The sequence below is a fragment of the Serinus canaria genome, chromosome 5 (genome assembly GCF_022539315.1).
Source record: "Serinus canaria isolate serCan28SL12 chromosome 5, serCan2020, whole genome shotgun sequence".
Classification (NCBI taxonomy): Eukaryota; Metazoa; Chordata; class Aves; order Passeriformes; family Fringillidae; genus Serinus; species Serinus canaria.
Window position 1 is genome coordinate 49,052,268 of NC_066319.1, and position 23,955 is coordinate 49,076,222.

Below are 23,955 nucleotides of genomic sequence, written 5' to 3' on the forward strand. Positions count from 1 at the left end.
ACATAAAATATCATGTCATTCACTGTTTTCAGTCCTCACCTCTCGAAGTGCAGAATATGATGCCAAAGGAGTGGGATTCAGTGAAGAATATATGTTTCTGGACCAGTAGATGTATAATAGGCTACAGCATTATTACTGGGGTTGCAATTCATCCAGTTTGTTGACAATTCAAAGACTCAGCTTTCACAAGCTAGTGGAAATTATATTCACCTGTGCCAGAGCACCTATTTTTCTTTCTCTTCTTCATCGTCTCTATATGTTTTTTCAATCAATGATTCCTTTCTATTAGAATATATATGTACATAGCTTATTGTTTCTCACTAGCCTACACTGTCCTTGGAGCTTCCTACTGGTAGAATGAGATCAGCAGCAGCAGCCTGGTCTGACTGAGGGCTTTGGCTCCTTTCCTGGGCTGTAAGCCTTTGTGCAGGTGTCAAATAAGGGAGGCACCAGCACCAAAACCATCCCTGCTAGTCCTGGCATTTGCATACTTACTGCTGCTGCAATAACCACTTAAATCTGATATACTGAATGCTGAGAGGGAATAAAAATCACAACCTAAAGAGAACAGAACACTATCCCTAAGCACCCCAATGCCACATTTTTCATGCTTTACAGTGTTTTACATGGCAGTTGTTTCTCTGTGAGCATGCACATGCTCTGATTTTGATCTTTTGAAATTTCTGCATCCCTTAGGTTGTATCCTTTCACTCCAGAATAACTCTTGTTGTGATAGCTGAACTGGAACAAGTGTGGGCTTCCTCACAGCCACTTCCTGTCAAAGTGCCCTGTGCTAAGCAGCAAGCTGTGCAGTCAAATGGAAGGAAGCACAAAAGTCCACTTTTCCCTTATCTCTTCCCCATGGCAACCTGACCAAGGACAGTGACCCCCAGCAGCACAGCTGGGGCCTGAAACTGTGCTGAATTACTCAGAAAGAGAATCTCCTGACCCCAGCCAGCAGAACCCAATGAAAATATGTGACCTCTAACTGCAGAACCCCTTGTCCGACATTACGTTTGCACTGTACCCAGCCAACACAGGTCAGATGCTTTCAGGAAGCTGACTTTATGATTCTCAAATCTAATTTAAAGTGAACCAGTGAACCTAGAACTATTCAGGTTCTGCAATTAGAGGGTTTTACATTAAGCAGGCTAAACCCCATAGAAATATCACACCTCCTTGAATTAGGTATTGAAATCAAATATTTTTTTTTCCTCGGGGCTGACCTTTGTTAGCTACATGTAAACTGAACTGATGATGAGTCATTGAGCTAGCAAATTAGTACTCATAGTTGTTGACAGGGTCAGCAAGAAATCTACCACATTTTTAAGCAAAAATAAAATCTTCATGTAGTTATTGTCATATGTACTTCTTGTCCTTAATGACATTCAGAAACCATTGGCAACAAGAAGAGAAAAAACAGGAGATTTTGGGGTTTTCACACTCTCTACCAAGTGTAATCAGAAATTTAACACCATAAGCTTTGGTTAAAGAGCTATAACAGTATCTATTTGTTGTGCTTTCCGCCACATAAATAATAGAATTGACCTCAACAGTGGGTAGAAAAGAGACCAAACTCTCTACCCTCTACCTTGGTTAGTATTGTTTCAATAGCACTACAGCCTATTTTATAATGCTTCTGCAAAAACAGCTCTTTGTCTTGTGACAGCAAGGTACACCAATAACTCATTACAAGAACATTTGTTCTGTGATTAACTCTTAGAACTGTATGAGTAATTTGGAGCACAGCTAAATGCGGTCCTGAACTCATTTTTTTTGAGTGAGAACACCTTACAATTAACAATTTTAACAAATTTATATGAACAGCATTTTAATGACAGAATGAATCTCAAAGGCAAACTTGACTTAACCTGTGCCCATTCAGTCTGTGGGCTGCTCCTGGGGTAACATGCATTGGATCACAGCTGATCTACACAATGAACACATTGCTGTGGCCACCGTGGGCATTCAGAAGAGCTGCATGACTGAAATTGGGTTTGGCCACCCCAGATTCATACTTTCTTGTCAGCATGTCCACAATCAGTTCCAGTGTGCAGAGTAGAAATGGAAATGGAAATATTTAAGATGAGACAACAGGAGCCTAACAGATAGAAATATTTTGTGCTACAAATACTCTGAATTTTTAAGGCAGCTTCTCTTTTGCCTGTCTAGTTTCACCTTCTCTCTTCTGTTAAAGGCCTTTTGGCATTGGTGCTGGTCCTCTGAATCTAACTATTTTGCCTCTCTTCCAGTATGTTACCCAACTCTGTTGTTCCTTCCAGTATTTGGCATTTGCTTTGGAATTATGCTTGTCCATCTGTTATTTGTCCTTTTGGTGATGCGTTCTGCTGATTCCCATTTGTTCCTCTCAGCTTCCTCAACAATTTGGGCTTCTGAAGTGTTGTGGCATCAGTCAGTTTTATCTTGGCCCAGGACAGTGTTTGTACAGAACAAGAGAAAGAGCAAAAACTGGCCTAGACTGATGTTTCTGTTTCTTTAGGAATTCACAGGCACAACTTTTTGCAGTGGTCATTCCCACTAGCTGATTTCACTGGTTCAAGGAACATGTAGTGTAAGGGTCTTTACCCTCTTTTGGTTTCTGTTTTACTCCTTCCATCTTTCTGGATGTTTGTAACCAGTGTAAAACTATAAAAAAAGCTAAAATGTCAGCAAATACTCTTCCAGCCTTGACTGAGCTTGTACTTTTGTCTTGCATATTTCTTCCCCTTTGGGAACACATCCACCTCCTTTATTAAATATCCACAAAAATTACTGGCCTCGTATGGTCTAAGGAGAACCAAAACTGCACCTAGACATACTTGTTTCCTCAGTTATATCTTTTTTATCCCTTAAAATAAATCACAATCACACTACCCTCTGAATGCAGTTGCTGGATAAGACCTTTACTTGTCATGACCTAATTTTTCAGACTTAGACCATTTTGTAGACAGAGTTCCAAATCTGTCAGCTCACAAGTTGCCGATGCACAACAGCGTGGAATGACTAAAGGGATGCTCAGCTATTGATCAGTTATGTGGATATTGTTTCCTCCCCTACCACAGCTCTGAAAGCTCATTTTAAGTCACGCTATCATCAGACTTATGCATTATACTGGACTTGCAGAATTTTGCCTGGAAGTCTGGTCTCCTTTTATACGTTTGTTTTGGATTTAGACTCATCCAGTAAAGCAGTCTTACTAGAAAACCAGGATTCTCACAAAAATAAAACAGCCTCCTGGAAAAACCTGAATTTTTCAAAGTGAGAATTTATTTTTTATCAGTTACACTTAGAGATATCTGAGTGGTATAAATGAACAAAGGATGCTTGCACCAGCTTATTTTCAGTATTTAAAGGAGGCATTAGTTAATCTGTTTGCTTAGGTGCACTGAATTCATTGATTTCTTTCACTGAAAGCCATGTGAATTTCACCAATAACAATAAGATACATGTATTCCTCAGAGTAGGTCTGTCTTTAAAAGGAAGGAACTTCCTTTTCTTCTTTCTCCTTTCCTTCCAACCCCCAACCAAAATGTTCCCAAACCCACAGTTTTCATTACATAAATACTGGGTATTAAGAATATTTTATGAAAAGTTTATGATGTGGGTAGGATGTTGGTTTTGATCAAATCCAAAATCAGGAAGTCCCAATTAATAAGGAAACCTTGAGAAAGCACCCATGGTAGGTACGAGCTCACTGGGGTTTGTGGGTAAGAGCTTTGTGCAAGCAGACTGCTTGGAGTATGGAAGCCCCTCCTGCTCCTGAGCTTCCAAACCATCCCAGGGTAACACAGAACAAACAAACCAATATTGCCACAGGGGAACAATCCCAGCATCTTTGGACTCCTTTGGAAAAATTGACACTACCAGCTGGATCTCATCCAAGTGAGCCAGTCTGTGCTTGGACTCTAGCAGAGGCAAGCAGAGAACACGTGAAGTGCTTTGGGCCATCTAGCTGGCCAAGTGGGCCAGAAAATGGAGTAGCATCACATTATATCAGCATTATTATACAACTGGCATGAACATGTCAGAAGGGATGAAAAGGAGTCAAAATCTTATACCAGCGCTGCAGATCATCACCTTCTGATTGAAATCACTAATTAATTGTTGCCCTTTAATATTTTGATTCTAGTCTACAACCACAAAATGTGTGCTCACAAAACACCCTTGGACACTCAAGACATAGACAAACATAAATGCTAGGTAACACAGTTACAGTTGCAAGAAAAAGGTGTGAATAGTGCAATAATGACAAATGCAAGCAGTTAATTACAGTTTCAGTGTTGATCATAGAAGGTCTTTTGGAAACAAAATTAATGTAGCAACTTTCAAAGGAAAGGCCAGGTATAACTGAACAACAAGTGACCATTCAGTCTACCACGGTCAGCAGTCATTAAAGTGCATCTTATTCCTATTCTTGTACTACCTCAGTCCAGAAGTTGCCATCACAGTGTGAGATGTCAGCTTACGAAAGTACTAATCAGCTGATACATGCAAATATCATTATTACACACACTGCAACACACAAGGAGAGCCACGTTCTCTCTTCAGATGCTAGTCCCGTGAGATATATAAATGTAATAATTTTTTCTCTGCATGAGGCTGCTTACCTTATATCATCATATTACACGATTATACACTTTTAAAATAATTAAAATGCTCCAGTTGCAGCCATGTCACATTTAAACAGCAGCAGCTATGGGAGGATTACAGTCACAGCCTCCCATATTGCATGCAGGCTAAATTCAAAGGCTTGCTGCCTGTAAGCTAGTTAGAAGCATCGAAGAAGTGAAATTTAACTTTGCTGGTTGGTAAAGGAGAAAATACAGGAATCTCCACAGACTACTAGCCCAGTAGAGTACACATTGTTAGTCAAAAGAGAGAATGGCAATTCTGCATTATAAACAAGAGCACATTGCTCTCCTCTTATTCCTGAGAGCTACAATTAAAGGATGCAAGCCATAAAACAGTGTATTATATGATGCATTGTTTTTAATCTTGCTGCCTTGTTGTATATGAGGTTCATATAATTCTTCATACAGGAAAAGGCTTGTTCTGTAAAAATACAGAGCCCTGCATGTGAAATATAAGTTCACACACAAGCAATGTATATATCGCCAAACCAGCAAACTAACTCACTTACTTAATACACTAAACTTCAGCTTCTTTCTATATTATGTGAAATGGCTTGAAACAGGAGGCAGCTGCCAGGAAACATCACTGCTTCTTTACTCAAGAGAGACAAGGGAAGGAAGAATGAAGAAAAAAATTCCCTCGATGGATGCCACAATAGCATGTCTTTCATTATCGCCCTGTGTCAAGGCACTGTGTAATGTTCATTGTGCATGCATAGTAAATTACTATTTACCTGCCAGTGCCTTTGATAAGTCAGTCTTTTCTCCCTCTTTTCGTCCACACAGCATGGAACAGTGAAACCTCTTTGCCTATAATTCTTATTAAGGTGATACCTTTTCTGAATAAGAAAGTACACACTTCCAAAGGAGGCATTCTCTTGGGTTTTTAAGGGCCATTGTTTTTATTGTTTTCCTTTTATTTCTCCCACCCTGCTGTGTTTTAATGCTATAGTGACTTCTGTGTATACAACTCTCATATTGAAATGTCTGCCGCAGATATATGCAATATTAAAGAGTGCTTATGAATTTTTGACATCTAATTAGTCGCTACCCAGTTAACATGTCAAGACTCAGAGGGATTAGGGAGTCAGCCCTTTCTGAATAAGTTAAAGCTATGCCCTGTCCTTTTCATGTATTATTCTTTAATGTAGGTGGTGATTATTTTGCTGTGATTAATTGATGAAGCTCATTGGTCTGGCAAGTGTTACAGAATTCACCATTCCTCACTTTTATTTCTCTCTGTAGGGCTTTCCCGCTTATTTGAAAGGAATTGGTTCTATTCGGTCTGTGAAGCTTCATTGTCTTTTCTCAATACGTGCACATTGGTTTCTCTTAAGATTTTATCTATTTAATTTTATATCTTTTCTACTATAAAGGAAGCAGATAATTAATAATGCTTGTTTTACATGTTTCAAACAGGGTTTCTTTGATGTGTTGTTTATTTTTATTTTTGATTTATACTTTTAGAAAAAATTACTGACATGTATTTTGAAGAATAAAAATAGATTTTTTTTTTTTCCTGATTTCCCCCACATTCAACAAGGCTTGGTGAATTTCAAGGTTTTCTGGTCCCTGATTAGAAGCAATATTTCATTCAGGCAAGTTTTATTTTTTTTTAGCATTTTGAGTGGGCTTTTTTCTTAGAGATGATATAATATTCTCTGTTGTCAGTTATGGTGAATTATATCAATTTTAGCATCCAAATGGAAGCCTTAATTATACAATCTCTGTTTTCCATGTGCACGCCTTTCACAAAAGGAACAAAAAAAAAGGAAAAAAAGGGAATGTTGAGGCAAATCTTTAAACACCTGTAGAAATCTAAGTGATGCATATTTAAAACAATGTGATCACTCATAAATTCAGCTGTGTGTCAAGGTTCCTGCTGACCTGTGGTGCACTCCAAAGGAATGTTCCGTTGATTATATACAGCTGCGGATGCTCAGAAAGAAACAGCACATATGTGTGCTTCATGGTCTGATATATTTGCTGTATCCCCCTCTGTGTAAGTGATATTGGGTTCTATATAAAGAAACAATAAAAACGTATGCTGAGCACTAATGGCTGTGCCGTTTGCCTACACAGGCACCACGCCACCAGTATTTAACTCACTGCTTTGTAAAAGCACTGGAAGATCTGCTGTAGCTATAAAGGGCAAAGCAAAAACATACACATTCACAGGCACAAAGTTTTTTTCTTTTTCTTAATTTGGTTTTTTTTTTATTTTTCTAAAATACTGTGAAGGAACATCCTGCTGTATTAGACTGGCTTTTTGTTCACCATTTCACTGTAGTTGGCTCAAGAGTTTTGGGCCTTGTAAAAGTGCAATGCAGTCAGGCATTTTCCCTGAAACGATAAAATCAGAAAAATAATTTAACACAAGAAGCAAACATATAGATGTGATTATGGAAATATTTAATCATGCACAGTGGCTACTGAGAAGTTTCTTCCATTCCCTACCTCTTCACTGCAAAGGAGCTGAACAAAAGGCTGTTGCCATCCGAGTTCATTTCTGTAGCTTCCTGGTTTTATGGACAAATAATTACTTTTCACAGAGCAGAATCAATCCCATTATGAACCTCCAGTATTCAAATTTGTATTTGGGACAATAGTGGAGCTCCAGACAGTTTATCTTCTTTAGAAATGAACAAACTCATGCACACACTCCTAAAAATTTGATGATTACAAATAATTACAATCCTATTTAACAGTCAGGGTTTGTGCTTTTTAATTTACACTGGGGAGACTTTTTCTGGGTTTTTTTTTTTTTTGGTGAAAATATGGAAAACATGTAAACAATTCTGTCTTATCAGGCTTTAAAGAAAATTGCAGTGTTCAAGGAAAAGAAAGCGAAATGGGCCAGGAGGTTTTAGCAAGGTGCTTCTCCTAACCCATCACCTGGGTTTTGAGGTTATTGAGAACAAGCTGAAAAGAGGAGTCACAGCAGCCTCACACATCCCCAAACCACAAATGCCTTAGGAACAAAAACTGACATCAACCCTGCCATGGAAAAGAGAGCCACGAGGCAAAAAGGAAGGGAAATAAAACTGAGCGGGGTGGGTGGGTCGACTGAAGGGGCTGTGAGTATGAAGAAGGAAGAGGGGGCAGCATTAAAAGAAATAACAATCAATTGGAGCATATTCACTTTCCCCTGCACAGTAGATTCTATCAGAAGAAAACACTGAACTTTGTAGTGTTAGCAGCAGCTGAAATTTAGAATTATTGTTTCCTCCTAACAGAAGACTCATTTTCCACGGCCGCATTTGCAGCATAATAAGCTTTTTGTTATTTTTTCAATTAGAGTCAATTGACCTAACAAAATGGTTGGCAATTAAGTGATTTTTGTAATGGTCCGGGGGTAATTTAGTCGAGCTTGTCAGCTGTGTTTCATGAAGCCGAGATGTCTTTTTTTCCCACTGCCTCTCTCTCCCTCTCCCTCTCTCTCACTTACTCCCTCTCTCTCTCAAGCATAATGGCTCATAATTTCAAAATCTTTTCCTTCTGTTTCCCTCACAATAATTCGCAATTACAGGAAGTTGTTGGAGGTGATTTTTTCCTACCTTGCTTTTTGAGTCAGTAATTTTAAATAAAATGTACATACTTGTAAAAAGGGGGCTATTACAGAAATCACTTTTTGTGTAAACTCAATTATTTTATGAATAGTGACACCAGTTTCTGCTGGGTTCAACTCCTAAAGGCTGATGTATTATTATTTTCAGGGTAAAAGGTGTTGAACATTTAGAACACTTTTTCAAATCAAACCAGTATTCAGGAAGGTAAACAACAACTTAAACGATGAGGAGCCTTGTAGTAAAGCTGACAGGTATATGAGAAGAATGAAAGCCATTAGGACATTTATACAATAGTCTGCAGCTACTGGACTTTTTCTCCTGTTATGATTTAGGAAGAAATTCCTCATTTGTCTAATTGATTCATTTTCTTAAGACAACATCTGGAGCCGCAATTCATATTAAAGTGCTGTAGTTAGATCTGATGACTCCATCAGATGTTCTTTCATTTGTATTCTTTTTATTATCTGTTTTTGTAGCACACACACACTCACACACAGGCTGGAAACTGAAGCCACGCACCCGTCCACCAGTGAATCCGGAGACTTCCTAGCATCTGTTTGAAAACGACTGCCTTCTAGGATTTTTTTTTTAAATTTTAAGTCCTTTTTTCTAATTCCCAGCCACGCTCTACATTTCCCCTGTGTCTCGAGCCTCCCTCCCAGCCCGCGGGATGCGAGGGATGCGCAGCTGCCCGCAGCGCCGAGCGCGGCTGCGGCCTCGCCAGCCGGCAGAAGGGGGCGCTGCTGCAGCGAAGCAGGCGGCACCTTGCCCTTGCCCTTGTTCCTGCCCCTGCAACTGCCCCTGCCCCAGCTCCTGCCCCTTTCCCTGCCCTGGTCCCTGCCCCTTCAACTGCCCCTGCCCCTGTCCCTGCCCTTGTCCCTGCCCCTTCTCCTGTCCCTGCAACTGCCCCTGCCCTTGTCCCTGCCACTGCCCTTGTCCTTGACCCTGCCCTTGTCCCTGCTCCTGCTCCTCTCCGTGCCCCAGCTCCTGCTCCAGCCCGTCTGCCTCCTTCCCCAGCCCCTGTCCCTGTCTGACAGGACCCTGCTTGCTCCCTGCTCTCACTCTGCTCCCTTCCCCTGTTCTCTGCCCCATCCTCTGCCCCTGTCCGCGCTCCCTCACCGGGCTCGCTGACTCCTCCCGACCCACGCCCGCCTGGCCATGACCCTGTGTCCATGTGACCCTTCCCATCGCAAATTTACACCGGAAAAACCTGTCGGGCAGGGCTCAGAGGTCCCCGGTGCAGCTGTTTTAGCCCCATGCTGGTTTCCAAGGTAGGGTAGTTGACACCGGGCAGGGGGCTGTGTCACCTACTGGTAGAAAAGCCTCTGCACCGAGTGCTACCAGCACGGGTTTGCAAATGAGAAGGGAGGGTGCTGATTTTTGGGGAGTTTTAGTGCTTTGTTTTGTTTGGGGTTCTATGTTTGTTTGTTTTGTTGTTTTATTTTGTTTTTTTTTTCCCTCCAGTGTTGTAATTATTTGTTGGTAGCTGAATTTTATCTATTTAGTATCTTAATTTGCCTTGCCTCACATTCCTGGAGTTTTGAATCACATTTTAAGGCAAAATCTGTGGGCCAAATTCTGAGAGTCATTTTTACCTTTCTCTTTCTTTTCCCTCTCCTGCATCCAGCATGTTTTGGAACTGGGTTCTAAAAGACTGGCCTTCCATCTTGCCTACTGGGACAGTAAGATCCGTGTGCATTATCCTCAGTAAATATTACTTTTACATTTGGATCTCTGCTCATTTCCCTTATGACCCCTGACAGTCTTCTCCTAGGGTTTGATTATAAGTCACTGTAGTCTGGACTGTACTGGAGTCTCGTAAGGCTTCGATTAATCCACCGCACCTAAGCATTGCTGTGACTATAAAAGGAAAAGTTATGATTCTGAATAAGCATCGTGTGGAAGAAAGAAGCAAAAGCATAAAGTATTAAACTTTCATCCAGCACCATAGGAGAGATGTAGTTATTAAATTTCAGCTGCTTATCAAACTAATATGAAAGTCATTTTGCATGATTGCTTTGCATCCTCGAATCTTCTGCTTTTATTTGCAGTGCATCTCTGCGCTTTCTTATTAGAAAAATACTCAAAGGATAAAAAAGCTGATAATATTATTCAGTTTTGACAATTAGGTAGAAAAAACATTTTAAGAAGTGCTTTTTTTATTGCAGCTAGTAATAATAGTGGTGGTCCTCCTGGTAGCAGTCTCTTCTGATGCTACCCAGGGTGATGCTAGCTTTACCCTATAATGACCAAAGCCCTGATGGTTATACTGGTAAAGCTGCTAAGGAGTGTGAGTCAGGATGTCATTCTCAATATCACAAACAATGTACACAGCCACAGATTATTTTGTCTTCAGAGGAACACAGTTTATAGCTTTTCTCCCCCCTCCTTCCTATTTTGAGATTCACAAGTGGGCTGGGGCTAGTGCCTGTGGTGAGTGGGGCAAGAGGACTAGTACCTTCTCTGTCCTGGACTTGCCTGCAGCTGCTGTCCATTCCCTCAGGATCACTGTCACGTTAACCACTTCAGCAAACCTATCTCTGTCTATTTATAATCAATCTCCCATACCCTTCAGCTGCCCAGCAACTGCCTTTAATTATTACATCCCCACACTGTGGTTCCCTTCCAGTTCAGCTTAATCTGCTCCTTATGTTTTGCGTGTGAATTTATGCAAAGCTATAAGCATTCATGGGAATGTGGAGCTCTTAGAAGATGAGAGCAAATCATCCCATCTCCCACAACTCTCCCTTTCCCCACCATGGGTTTCCACAACTTGATGCTTGGTTGTTTTGTTTTCCAGTGTTCCAATAATTTCTTCAGTATTCTCTCTGCCTTCCCACTTTCTGTCAATGCTTCCCCATCTCCTGCTGGGTCTTACTCCTCTATGATTTAATTCAGTCTCAGCAACTGTCACAAAGCTGATGGCTCCCTAGCATTTATCTCTTTATATTTGGTTGCTGCCTTCTGTCCAGTCCTTTCATCTCAGACTTTCCACTCATATCAGTGTCCAGATGTCTGGTCATAAGCCCAGGACAGCAAAAATGAGACCTCTTTGAGCCATTGTTTCTCCACAGTTGTACAGAGTTGTTTCTCTGTGGCACAATACTGGAGACTATTAGCACCATACCTGCTCTTCACAGTTTCTCTTCCAGATTTAATTTCTACGAATCAAGTCTCTGTTTTTCCAACCTTTACAAAAATATTTCTCTCTTATATTAAAAGACCCCCTTAGATCTTGCTGTCTAGATTTGAGTTGTCATCCCCAGGCTATGAAAACTTTTTCCCCAGGCTATAAAAACTGATTTTTTTTTACCTCTCCAGACAGCAATTTGCCCCATGTGCAAGACAGCTCGGAAGAGCAGTCTCATATACCTCTAGATGCTGAAAAGATCTGGAAAGGTCAAGTTTTCCTCCCTGGAGAGAAATTCCTGTGACTATCCCTGTGTAATGCATGTCTTTGAATTAGCATTTAAGCTGTCCTGAATTCAGGGTGGGGTAGCTCAGACTGTAACTCAGGGGGTAATTTTCTCTGACCCCTTAGTGACAACAAATACTTGCCCTGGTACTCAACCACCCATCAAAACCTTGGTCCTCAGAGCCTGCTGGTTCTCACTTGGCATTAAGGAGCAATGCAATTGTCCCAAGGAGGTGCAGAAACTGGAGGGATCTGGGCTGGGAAAAGGGGTGAATTATAGGAAATACTTCAGCAGAAGAGAGAGTCACAATGTTAGGAAAATATCCTGACAGTGAGATGTGCTAAACTGGGTGGGGGGAGGACAATGTCTCCTTTGTAGCATTCATCATCAGAATATTATTGTGTTGTCCAAAGTACTTTACAAATTCTAAGATATGATTGTATCTTACACCTTGGCAAGGAACTGAACAGATGTCCTTATAAAGGACAATTTAATCAAGGAAAAATAACAATTAGGCAGGAATTTGCTAAAGGAATCAGTAACTGTTAACTAATGGCCAGCCCAAAAATGTAAAAATTATCTGGCCAAATTTTGCCATGCTGACCTCTGACTTCTCAAACTCTACATTTCAGTCTTACATAGTTTTTGCACCAAATATCACTTTACAAAAATAAAGAAAAAATACTATCCTATTTCACTGTCTGTGGGCTAATATTTTCTCTCTGAAGGTAGATAACTCCATTTTCAACACAAAAATCAAAGGCAGGTCACATGTAGAAAATATATATAATGTCCTCTGCAGAGTGCTTTAACATGCCCAGCAGTATATTCCCACTTTATTCCTAGAAGAGTAAAATTACAGTGTGTAGCAGGGCTGGCACCACACTTCCATGCCGTGCAGACATTAGAGCAGAGGGAATAATTCACAATGAATAGTTTAGTCAGTAAGTTTAGCCCTTTTTCTGCCTATGGGATCTCCATGGGCAGACTGAGGTTTCCTTGAGTTTATTATGCAAAAGAATTCAAAGAGATCCTTTTTCCTCTCTAAGTACTTCTAATTGCTCAGGAACACTTCTCTGTGAACATTCCCCAATCACTTCTTGAGCTTTGTTAGATATGACTGCTTTGATGAGTCACATGGTGTTGATTTATTTTTCCAATGTGTTGAGCGTGCACAGATTCATGTGTGTGAATCAAATACTCAGTTTCTATCAATACTTATGCATGCTGTTCTAAAATTCTCAGTGAATAGCCACAATAGGAACTGAATCCTACAAATGTCCCTAGAAAGCAAACACAGCTAGAAGACAGAATGGGTGAGAGGAATCCATTTGCAAATTCCAGTAAATGAACAATGGTTGATAGCAATCCATTTCCAAATTCCATCAAAGGCAGTGTTTTTTTAATAACATTTAGCCAGCTATAGTAGATTCTGTGAAAAATATTGTCAACTCTCAGCTTTCCATTCATTTCATTCTGTGCTTCTCTCTTCCGATGAAGTAGCTGTGGGAAGGAAATAATAGCAAACTTCTCTTTTTCCTTGCCCCCACGGAAAAAAAAAAAAAAAGAAAAAAGAAAAAAAAAAAGAAAAAAACCAAAGCAACCGAACCCTCCCCCCCCAGATTTAAAGTAAATATCTCTGAGCACCAAGTAGCTATCTCCTATTTTTCAAGCCCAGACTTAATATACTGCAGTTGTACCTGGGAGGTCTAGTTTGTTCAGCACCTATTGCCTCCAGGATGAGGATTCAATTAAGAAATATGAAAGATAATATGATGCTATAGGGACAAAAATACTTTTGAAACTATACCCAGGCTTTCTGTAAATAGAGGTATACTTTGAAAGCAAACATTTCCTGTTAAAAAGCATCAGCTTTCTATTCTGTGGTCCTCCACTCCAAATTATAATAGAAAATATATAATGGAGCATAAAAACTAACAGATGAGAGAAATGCACCTTCAATGTGAATTTTACCTCCTAGCTGCAAGGCTACCCTCAAGAACCTCACTGTTGTTACAGACTGTTACTACAGCATAAATTCACTAATTCATACCAAAATTTTAATGGTTTTCTAGCAAAAGTGAGATTGCACCCTTTCTTCATCTGGGCAACTAGAACAAAGATGTGAGTAATCATCAAATTTTTCTAATCTACTAAACATCATTTTTTTCTACTCTACTCTCTGCTTTCTAAAACTCTTCTATGGAGTTTGTGAGACAAAAACAATGATTATCCAAAACATTTGTGTTGTAGAAAATTTCTTGTGCACAAGGCACTGGATGGGTGGCTTTGCTTACTTGCTGTGCGATCTGGGTCCTTCTGCAAAGTTTCTTTTGGACTGGGACATGAACAGCATGAGGGAACAGAAGTGTACAACTGTGAACACTTCAGCATGCATTATTGCTTTTTCATTTCAAAGGGATAAGAAGTGAAGCCCTGTCCTTGGATGTAGTCCTAGTACTTGTTTTGCTCCTAAATTTTTGGTAGTTATTGCAAGAGGGTTGTTAAAATTAGTGAATAAATTCCCTATCTAGTCAATAGAAAATCTGAAAACCTCCCCACTAATTCTGCCTGTTTGGGATTTTGTCCATAAAATTTATGTTTCATTTATACTGCTTAGGCAAACTGGAACTCCACTCTCAGGAACAGGGATGTATTGTAATCAATAGCAACAGCCATAGCAGCTTTAATTCAGTTTTTTTGCAGTTTTTAAGTGCTGAAATTCAGAATGTCACTGCTTACTTTAAATTTCATAGCTGCATTTCCATTTTGGAAATATAAGAATTGAACAAGCAAAAATATCATTGTTTGTTCTGGTCTTCACACAGAAGTGGTGGAAGGCAGTCACCCTCTTAATAGCCTGTTACTAGACATGGGATGGAAAACAATTGGAATGGAAGTTACAGTAGCTTTGTTAAACAGTGCAGTGAAATGAGAACTCAGGACCAGTGATTTTATGTTTAGGCTTAAGAGAGGTAGATGGAAGAGATTTCCTCTTCCTTCCAACAGGTAATATTTTTCATCTTTTGTTACCTCCCATCAGGTAGCACTCACGCACACCTTTCTTCACATTTCTTACTCTTACATAATCTATATCCAACTCCTGCTCATTTAGTTATTCTCCTCAAAGCTGGGGGTAGTGTCCATACCCACACATTCCTCCTTAACCAGAATCCAAATGTTGCCATCTTTCTAAATGTTGTGGCCCGTTTCATGCATCATTTTCTGGACCAACAAAATTTTTTCAGGTTTTTTTTTCCATAATTTTCAGAGATGGAGCATGTACACCTACCAATAAGTGTGTGCTTATTATCTCCCTGTCCAAAGTGGCTGGTCTTTTTTTGTTGTTAAGCACAAGCTCTGCCCACCACCCCTCACTCAGAGCTCTCCATGCCCAGGTTCCTTACACTATTTCTTTTCCATCTTTTAGTTACTTCTTTCATGAAGCTTTTTCCTCCTGCTGAGTGTCCTTTGGGCTCCATCAGAACCAGGGTAGAGAGATGGTCTCTGCTAATATCCAGAGATCCAGCCAACTCCAGCAAGGAGGAGCAAAGTGCTGCTCAAGTGACAGGGCAGCTTATCTTAGGAATGTGGTGTAACTTTGCAAGCTGATTGACCTTGGACACTCTGACAAACATAACAAGCCTCCAATGAGCATAAATAAATGTTGTTGAGTTTTTTCCAGAAGCTTAAAAGTTTGACCAGTTTTCAAGACCCATTTTCGTCTTGAAGAGCTGTTAAGGAAACAGCTGAGAGGTATACTTATTTTTAAACACTGGTTAACAACATATTTTCCTTAATATTTTTCTCAGACTTGAATATTCACCTGAAACAGAGCCATACAGCAAAGAACTTCTGACCTGAATGTTAAATTCTGGCAAAGCAATATCCACTGCTAGGAAATTTTGCCAAAGAAAATTTCCATCCACCCTCATTATAGACGTGGATAGTTCAGAAATAACTAAATTCCACTCTAAAGAAAGAAGCTGTAATAACAATACTTGAAAATTAAGTTATCTAATTAATTATCAAGTACAAACAAGATGGTTTCCTTTCTCTGGGCTTGACTTATCAATATGTAGCCTTCCTTAACCTATGGTGAAAATGATTATCTATCCATCTGAACTTTTAAAATTTTAATTTCTTATCAGGATTTATCAGAAGGTAAAAATGTACAAGTTTTCCATTGATGGAGTGAAATTTTCTCACTACAGGCAAGAAATATGAAGTCTACAAACTGTAGGTCATGCAACATCTCTTTGAAAATATCCTTCTGGGCATTGGTCACTGCCAATAAAAATTGATTTCAGACAAGAGAAGTATAATTATCCCCATTAAAAATCTGTACAATTAACAACACTTGCCACACAGTGGAGTCTAGGTTACCATGGTACTGCTCTATCTCTAGAGTAGGAAATAACTGTGGTATATCAAATTCCGTCTCATGGTAATTGTTACTTTTTTACTGACCACCCACATGGCATTAAAAGTCTCCTGCTCAACTAATTCACCTATTTTAAAGCATAATATGGCTATATTTATTCTCCGTTTCACCTCAAATCACTAGTGTTCCAAGTACATAATGCTGGGTTTTGAAATACCCCAGAACATATATTTATGTGATGAGTAGGAAAGAGGCATTGAAGGTGGAAGAGGAAAATGGAAAAGAAACATACTGGGGGCAAGGGGTTCAGGGGAGTGTCTGAGGTGCCTCTGTGCAGCAGTAGGGAGATGGGAACGGAATGAAGGCAAATGTGAAATATGTGTATCAGTGATGATTTTCTGCCTGCACAGGAATATGCTACTGAAGGAGACAGGAAGAATAAATTCAGCAACATAAGAGAGGAAGAAGATGGTGAAATTGTGCCTGACATTATGATTGAGCTCCAAAGAGGGGCTAACTCAGAACTGAATAGAAAATTTCCTTCCATAGACTTCTACAAGCAAATAGAACCTGTCCCCACTGCAGGGAGAGCTAGGGACTGGTGGAAGATGGGTGCATGGTGAAACAGAAGGAGGTATGTGAACAGAAGCGAGTGGGGAAAGAGAGAAAAAGGAAAAAAAAAACCAAACAAACAGTGAAACAGGGAGGTGAGAAAGATGGGGTAGTAAAAAGCACTTTAGGACCTTCATAGGCAGGAAAACAAAATGCATTACGTTGAATTTTGCACCTGAAATGGCCCTACCTTATTTGTGACTTCTGCTTAAACATGCTGCTATTGCAGCAGGAAAAAAAAAAATATCTATTACATGCTTTCAAAACAAAATACAAGTATATACTAGTTAAATGCTTCACCTATTGCCCACCATCTCCTCCTCCCCACCAAGATTTCTAAAAGTTTTCAAGCCTAGGGAATGGTTTACAGTTTGCCTTAGAAATAATATTTTTTTAAACTATGTGCATTGCTCTGAGATACCCTGGTTTGAAGGACAATTTTCTAGGATGTCTCGTTTTTAGCATCCTAGGTTCTGGTATGTGTGATATCACACAAAGTTATGTTTGGGAATGTCCTTATCAAAGGAGAAACTGCCAGATTATTGTACAGGAGAAAAGAGAATTTTGAAAGCTACAGTAAAACTTGCCTGATAGTTGAGAGATTCAGGACATATTTCTGAACTTAACATAATTTTCACTCCAGCTTTACAGTTCACCTTTAGCACATATCACCTTTTAAAAGTATTTCCAGAAGCATCATGCGCGCTGCCGTCAGTGTCAGCCGTGGCTGCGCGTTCCCTGCCTCCGTTATCTGTGTGAGTTTAGCTGCTTATCACCCCAGCACTGCCTCGTGCAGCTGGGGGGGCTGGAGGTGCCCCGAGAGGCTCTGATGGAGCAGCACATCCCAGCTCTGCACACACCATTACTGCCCTCAAGCACAGAGCTGAGGCAGGAGGTGCACTGCCCGCAGGGTGGGCTCCTGCAGGATTGGGCCCCCAGCCTGTTAAAGACACAGATAAATCTGAGCCGGACTCAGCGCTGGTTAAACGGGGCTCTTTGGATTTATCAACAGCAATATGCTGCTGCTACGAAAGCTATTTCATTTAGTGCCATCCTACATTCAGCAATTTAATTATTCTCTTAATTATTGAAACATTCATCATAGTTTTCCAATTGATTCATGAGGGGCTGGCTGCACTTCTTTAACTCATTAATATAGTGACAGAAAATTGACAGTCTTTTTGCTAACCTCCTGTCTCTGAATGGTAATACAGGGAATACAAAACCTTGAGGGTTTTTTGTTTTTAATTTTTAAAATTTGTATTATTATCACCAGCAATAACTATACTCATAAAAGCCTCATTTAAAAGCGAAGGAACAGAACGATATAAGAGGAAACCCTAATTATCAATGGTTTTGATAGTGAATTTTGCAAACTAATATCTTCCTGAGACCACATTTTTATTATGAAATGGGTGATAAAGCAGAGATAATTCTAAATCCAAACACATGCTATATGAAATAGATAAAAATTAATAGTGACCTTGCATGCTGGGATATAAGAAACATAATCAAGCATATATATCAGTCATGGGTGCAAAAGGACAGGGAGATGCCCACAGGTGAAAGATTAATTCACAGAGTTTTAAAATGCATTCAAAATAAAATCTGTGACATCTTTCTTCCCTCCCTTGTCCTGATTCTGAGCGTTATCATTATTGCCTTCTGCAAAACTACTACCTTAAAACATATTCCTAACTTGCATCAAAACAAAGATTTCATTTTTTCTTTTTTTCTTCTGTCTCCTTTATTTACAGGCTGTTTAAATAAAGGCACAACTATTCTATGTCTCTATAATTTTTTTGCAACTATCTGCTATTTATTTCAGTTTTATAGTTTTGAAAATGTCTGGTGCTACCCTCAAAGATCACTCTCAAATTCATCAGTTTTCTCTCAGGAGAGGTTGTCCAGAGTTTGAAGCATACAAGGTCTCATCTTAGTGCTTGTATGAGTACTTCTGCCCTTGGATATTATTCTCATCTTCACAATACTATGCAAATCGTATCCTGTGCTTCCAGCTAGGACTTCTGAATATAGTGTGGGTAGCTGGAAAACAGCTAAAAAAAGCTTCAGAAATATAAAAGTTCAGCCCTGAGCATGTCTATATGTGTGTGTATATATATGGATGTGTTTGTACATGTGTGTACTAGTCATATACCGTAGTTTGAAAAGTGGATCTGTGTAAATCAGTGCATTTATTTAGCTCTCTCACCAACTCTCTCCCTGAGTTAACACCCCAGCACACACAATGCTAGCGAAGGTGATTATCTCTGCTAGCATAATTCCTCCGTAACATCTGCTTTCGCCCATAACACTCCACTAATTTTTCCCTCATTTCATTACACATAATTTTCTTTCAACACAATCTACATGTATTAAGTGGTAATGACTTTCCAGTTAAGAGCAAATCGACGCCAAGGGACCCCCCCCTCGATTGCCTGCCGTGCCTGACTCCGGCTATTAAAGATAAATTTGGTGCCTCAGAAAGCTGCAGTAAGCTAATCAATCAATTAAGCAGTTAGGACATACATTATCAAAATTCCACAGTGCGGGGGTGCATGAGAGCACGCTGACATACTTGGTATGATTTTAGGAATAAAAAAAAATTTGAGGTTGAAAGTCAGTATTCAGTCTTGTGAAATGAAAACTCGGGCTATTGCACACTACCAGTAGCAACTTTGGTGTCTGTGCTGGGTACGATCTCCTCTGCAGCTTTTATACCTAGTGCAGTTTACTAGTGATACCAGAATGGAGCTGATGACACAGTAAAATCTATTTTTAAACCATATGAAGATTCTGGTGCAGAATAAGGAAATGCTATTCACAGTTAAGCTGGATGTTCTGTCCCTAAGTTGTCATTGTGTCTCTAGGAACTGCCACAGCCTTAAAACACTGATTAATATTCTGTATTATGTGTGTTGCAAAAAGGTGGTTTAAGGACAGAATGGCAGCCGTCACATCCTGTTGTGTCAACTTTTATCTTCAACATTGCTTTATTATTAATTCTGAGTTTAATTTTGGAGAGTATTTAAAGCTAGTAAAATAGATTCTAAAATAAACAGAAAATTCTGTTTGACTTTTTTATTTTCTAAAAAACAGCTCCCAGTGATGTGTTATCCTTTTCAGCACTGGCTTACAAAACAGCTTCAATCCACCCAAAAAAAGTTAAATTCACTGATAATTAAATTATGTTTGAGTGCAAGGAAATAGTATACACAATATCACTTAGAAACCCTTCATTACTTACGTGGACAAATGACTTAACCAGTTAAATGTTTTTAAATATAAAAGTATTTTCTCTTGCATCGTGAGGAACAGCTTGTATGCCAATATATAGCCAAATGCTAAGGAAATTGAAACAAAACCCCAAAGACCATAAGACTCATCCAAGCAAATTTTATAGCTCTGTCAGAACGAATACAAAAAGAGAGTTAAATAGAACTTTACAGCAGGATTCTGAACAAGACAAAACATGAAAGAAAAAAAAAATGTATTTTCTCTGCAATCAGTAAATTTATAAAATATGTAATATAAATGGATCATTATAAGACTTTGCCTGTTACTTTTCCTGTCAGTTTTAAGCATATTGCCTAAAGCTTTGTTATCGTAGTATTGTAGTTATCAGATGAAACGACATGGCAAAACTCCCTGCTTACTTTTCCAGAGTGTTTTCCTCACTTTCTGCAAATTACATTGGAGCATATTCAGTGCATACGCTTCTACTAGTGGAAAGAACCATAACATCTTTTTACTGTCTAAATAAATATTCCTTTGCAAAAAAGAAGCACGTTGTCAAAGATAAAAAGGTTTGTTTTGTTTTAAAGTATAATACAAATAAAGGAGGTAACTCAATATTTTCTCTCTGATGTGTTTGCATAAGGAAAAAAGCCCTGAAAAAACTCTAAAAAGAGCAGTACAAGTGTATATGATACAGGAAAAACACTTAATCCAAGCCCTGCATGTAAAACACAATTACAGAGCGTTAATAATGGCAAATATAATTAAATTAAAAAGGCTATCCACAGAGAATATACAAGTGCATCCTTCAAAAAAACCCCAAACCATCATGTTTCAATAATATGATGCTGTGCTTTTCTTTGTGGCATTCTTCATTGACTAGGCTGATAATGAAAAGATGTCAGGGAGATTCACAGTTTAGAGTTGTATTTTCTTCCTTTCTTTTGTGCTGTTTCTTCCCATTTATGGCTGTTTTCCTGCCTTTTCTCTGTGTGAAGGGTTTGAAATAATTCATAGTTATGTTTTCTTGGGAGATGTAGGGCTGAATTTGACTTTATTATCATTACTAAGAGCATGCAAGTTAAGTTTACTCTGTTGAAAAAGACACAATGATGTTCTTCTTGATACAGAAACAGCTATATGGGCTTTTATAGGTTTTTTAGTGTAGGCTTCTTCTTCTGTCCTAGATTTGATAGCTACTCTATCAGCTGGAATTATTTTTTTTTTCTTTCTCATTCTCTTTTTGAAAAAAAAAATCATTCTGATTTATCTAAAAGCACATCAAAACATCTTTATCTGTTCATAGTGAGTGAGAAATTCCTTCAGATTTAGGTGGGGGGTGAGGTGGGGGGGGGAGTGGGCAGGGAGGAAGGAGGGAAGAGAGGCAAACAATAAAAAAAGCTGAGACCAAACCAGTTTGCCTTCTCCTTTTGTGCAGCGCATGTAATGACTGAACTTTTGACTTTAAAGTTTTTCTCCAGTGCAATACTGTAGAAAAGGAAACAAACAAACAAGCAAAAAATATCCCCTTGGTGCAAAGACCGGTCTAAGGCAATACCTGGTGAGTGGAATTTGGTTTTTTTGGTTGTTGTTGTTTACTTGAAGCAGATAAAACACCCACCTTAAACCCGCCCTCTATTCAGTTCAGCAGCACCTCCATACTCCAATAAACCGTTTTCATTCCATCTGGCGTGCGTTTGCTCTGAAGACATTTTCCTGTCAATCTCTCCTGCCACATTAAAAATCTGTCATTACTATTGCATTGCCGCCTGGCTCCTGAGATTTGTCTGACTGCTTTATTGCTCCGCTCATTTTTTTTTTTCCTGCTACAGCCGAGAAGCAGAAATAAAGGTTTGTTGTTGAAACATGGCCGCAAGGAAAGTAGGAGGCACACATCTGTCAAGGTATTACCTTTCTTCAACCAGGGATTAAGGTGTTTTACTGCTCTCGCTACTGAGCAGTCACACTGAATAAATTTTCTCAGTAGAACATAAAAATGAACTCATACATTTTGAACTGGGTTTCATTCTTTCAAGCCAACCCATATAATTATGCAATGGCATCAGTGTTCGGGGGAAAAAGAAGAGTCAGAAGCGTTTGTGTGCACGCCCCCCCTTCTCTCTCCTGCACCACCCTTTACATTTACATTATTTAAATGCTTATTAGGAGGGCAACACTGAGGCAATCAGTACTGGGGAGAGAAATGGTTTTTAATTCTTCCTTGTTGTTGTTACTGGATCTCTTGCAAGGTCAGACAGGGTGCAGGGCTTTGCTCCCCATGTTTTCTGTCTGTGACCACAAAATATGCCTGACCGTGAATATTCACTGGTAATTCACATTGAAGCAAGCCAGGAGAATTGTGATTTCTGAAATATTGTTTCTTGAAAAAAAACTAGCAGTATTAGCTGCCACGTAGCCTTCCCATTTCTGCTGCAGGTATTAACTTTACAGTCCCAATGGTACAAATAAAAATAATTTAAAATGTAAGTATAACCAGTGGAAGTGCTTGTTACACTAACACAGAGCATGCCAGACCATCCTCCATCCTCTGCTGGACAGTCCTGCCTCATCATCTTAGTCCAGTTTAAAAAGGTCAGACTTCAAATGCAGAAGGGGTTATCTCACAAAATAAACATTAAGGTGTAGGCAAATGAAGGATCCGGTCAAACATGTCTGTGAAGGGGGAAAATATAAGGAGTTTTTTCGTTTGTTCTTTGTAGTGTTTTTGAGGATTTTTATGAAAAGGCATAGTTCAGCTTTTAAATTTGACGAGACCCCAGGAGAGAAGGACTAACCTCAGTGCAGGAACCATAATCTTGTACAAACGTTAGGAAAGAATAGTTAAGAAAATACTACATAGAGTCAGAAATCACAGGTCCATCTGTGGCATGCCAATACCTCCAGGTAGCTCTGCAGCATGTCCCCACCATCAGTTTGACTCATTCTCTGTTTTGCCCATTCTCTAATTTGCCCATTCCCAGCCTCCTAACTTCCGCAATGCGTCCTCTTAGGCTCCCCTTTGGAGTGAGACAAACACCTCCCACCAGAGAAATTAACTTGTGTCATTGCTGACTGACATATTTATTTAGCAGTAAGGTAGCTCAGTTCAACAGAGAAATATATTGGATCTACAGTTCTACTGAAAAACTACTGCTTGAACAAAAGCAAATGAGCTATCCCACAGGTCAGTAGATAATCTGTCACTCACTTATTCTTCACAGTGTCCCAGGAAGGTCATAAATCTCCAGGATATCAGTTCAGTACTGTATTCCCCCAGCCTCCACTTTCTGCTGGCTATTGGCTTTTTTCCATCCATTTCAACCCAGTGAAGACACAAGGAAAAGTGAACATTGTGAAATTTTACACTCCTTTTCCTGGTCCCACCTCCTTCCCAGAGCTAACTTGCATGACTGATTTTACAGCTTTCTCGTGCCAGAACAGCACCTGGGAACATGTCAGGCTGGATTGTGAGGTAAAGCTCCATCCCAAAATATTTCCAGGTTTTAATTCTTCAGGGGAAGGAACCATCTTCTTGTTCTGTGTTAGTATCTAACACCTTGCACAATGGGGGATTTAGGGTTGTTACATAGTGCTTCAGTGCAAATGATAAGTAATAATGTGCCTGTGGAAATATAGTTCCTTCAGCTACTTTTTTTATAGCATCCCTCAATGTTCCTCTTTGGCTTAGACCATATTTGCAAGTAGCTGGTGCATAGGAATAAACAGATACAGAGAATAATTGGTGCTAAGAACCTTGTGTCCGCAATGCCTATCTTTTTGGGGAGTTACCTCAAACGACTTCTAGTCTGGTGCCATGGACTTAATGCACATTAACAAATGGAATTCATTAGGTGTGACTGCAGAACAAAACTTCTATATTTTTTCATCTGAAAGAAAGCCAGTTTGTGCTCCCTGAGTCCATTCTTGCAGTGCAAGCCACAGCCCTTTCAACACACTGGTGTGAAATGCAGCTGATGCCCTCTCTGAAGCCCTTTGTGTTTGCTAGGTCCTGTGTGTGACTGAGGCTCCTCCATGGGTGCTGTTTGCAGAGAAGCAGAGCAGTAATCTGCTATGCCAAGTAAATTCTGCAATGTATAGTTAGGATG

At 39.5% G+C, this 23,955-nt stretch overlaps 2 long non-coding RNA genes across 4 annotated transcripts in view; both read right to left on the bottom strand.

Annotated features, from left to right (window-relative positions):
- LOC127059691 (uncharacterized) overlaps nt 1-23,955 on the bottom strand; it is a 74,556-nt gene that overhangs the window by 25,108 nt on the left and 25,493 nt on the right. The gene's annotated exons all lie outside the window — the stretch shown is intronic.
- LOC108961225 (uncharacterized) lies at nt 6,621-23,284 on the bottom strand. 2 transcript variants are annotated; one of them, XR_001989412.2, is made up of 4 exons: nt 23,058-23,284; nt 21,471-21,578; nt 7,089-7,295; nt 6,621-6,974 (listed from the first exon to the last, which is right to left on the bottom strand). It is a non-coding gene; the product is annotated as an uncharacterized LOC108961225 (long non-coding RNA). The 2 variants fall into 2 exon arrangements; XR_001989413.2 differs by lacking the exon at nt 7,089-7,295 and having other exon boundaries at nt 23,058-23,277.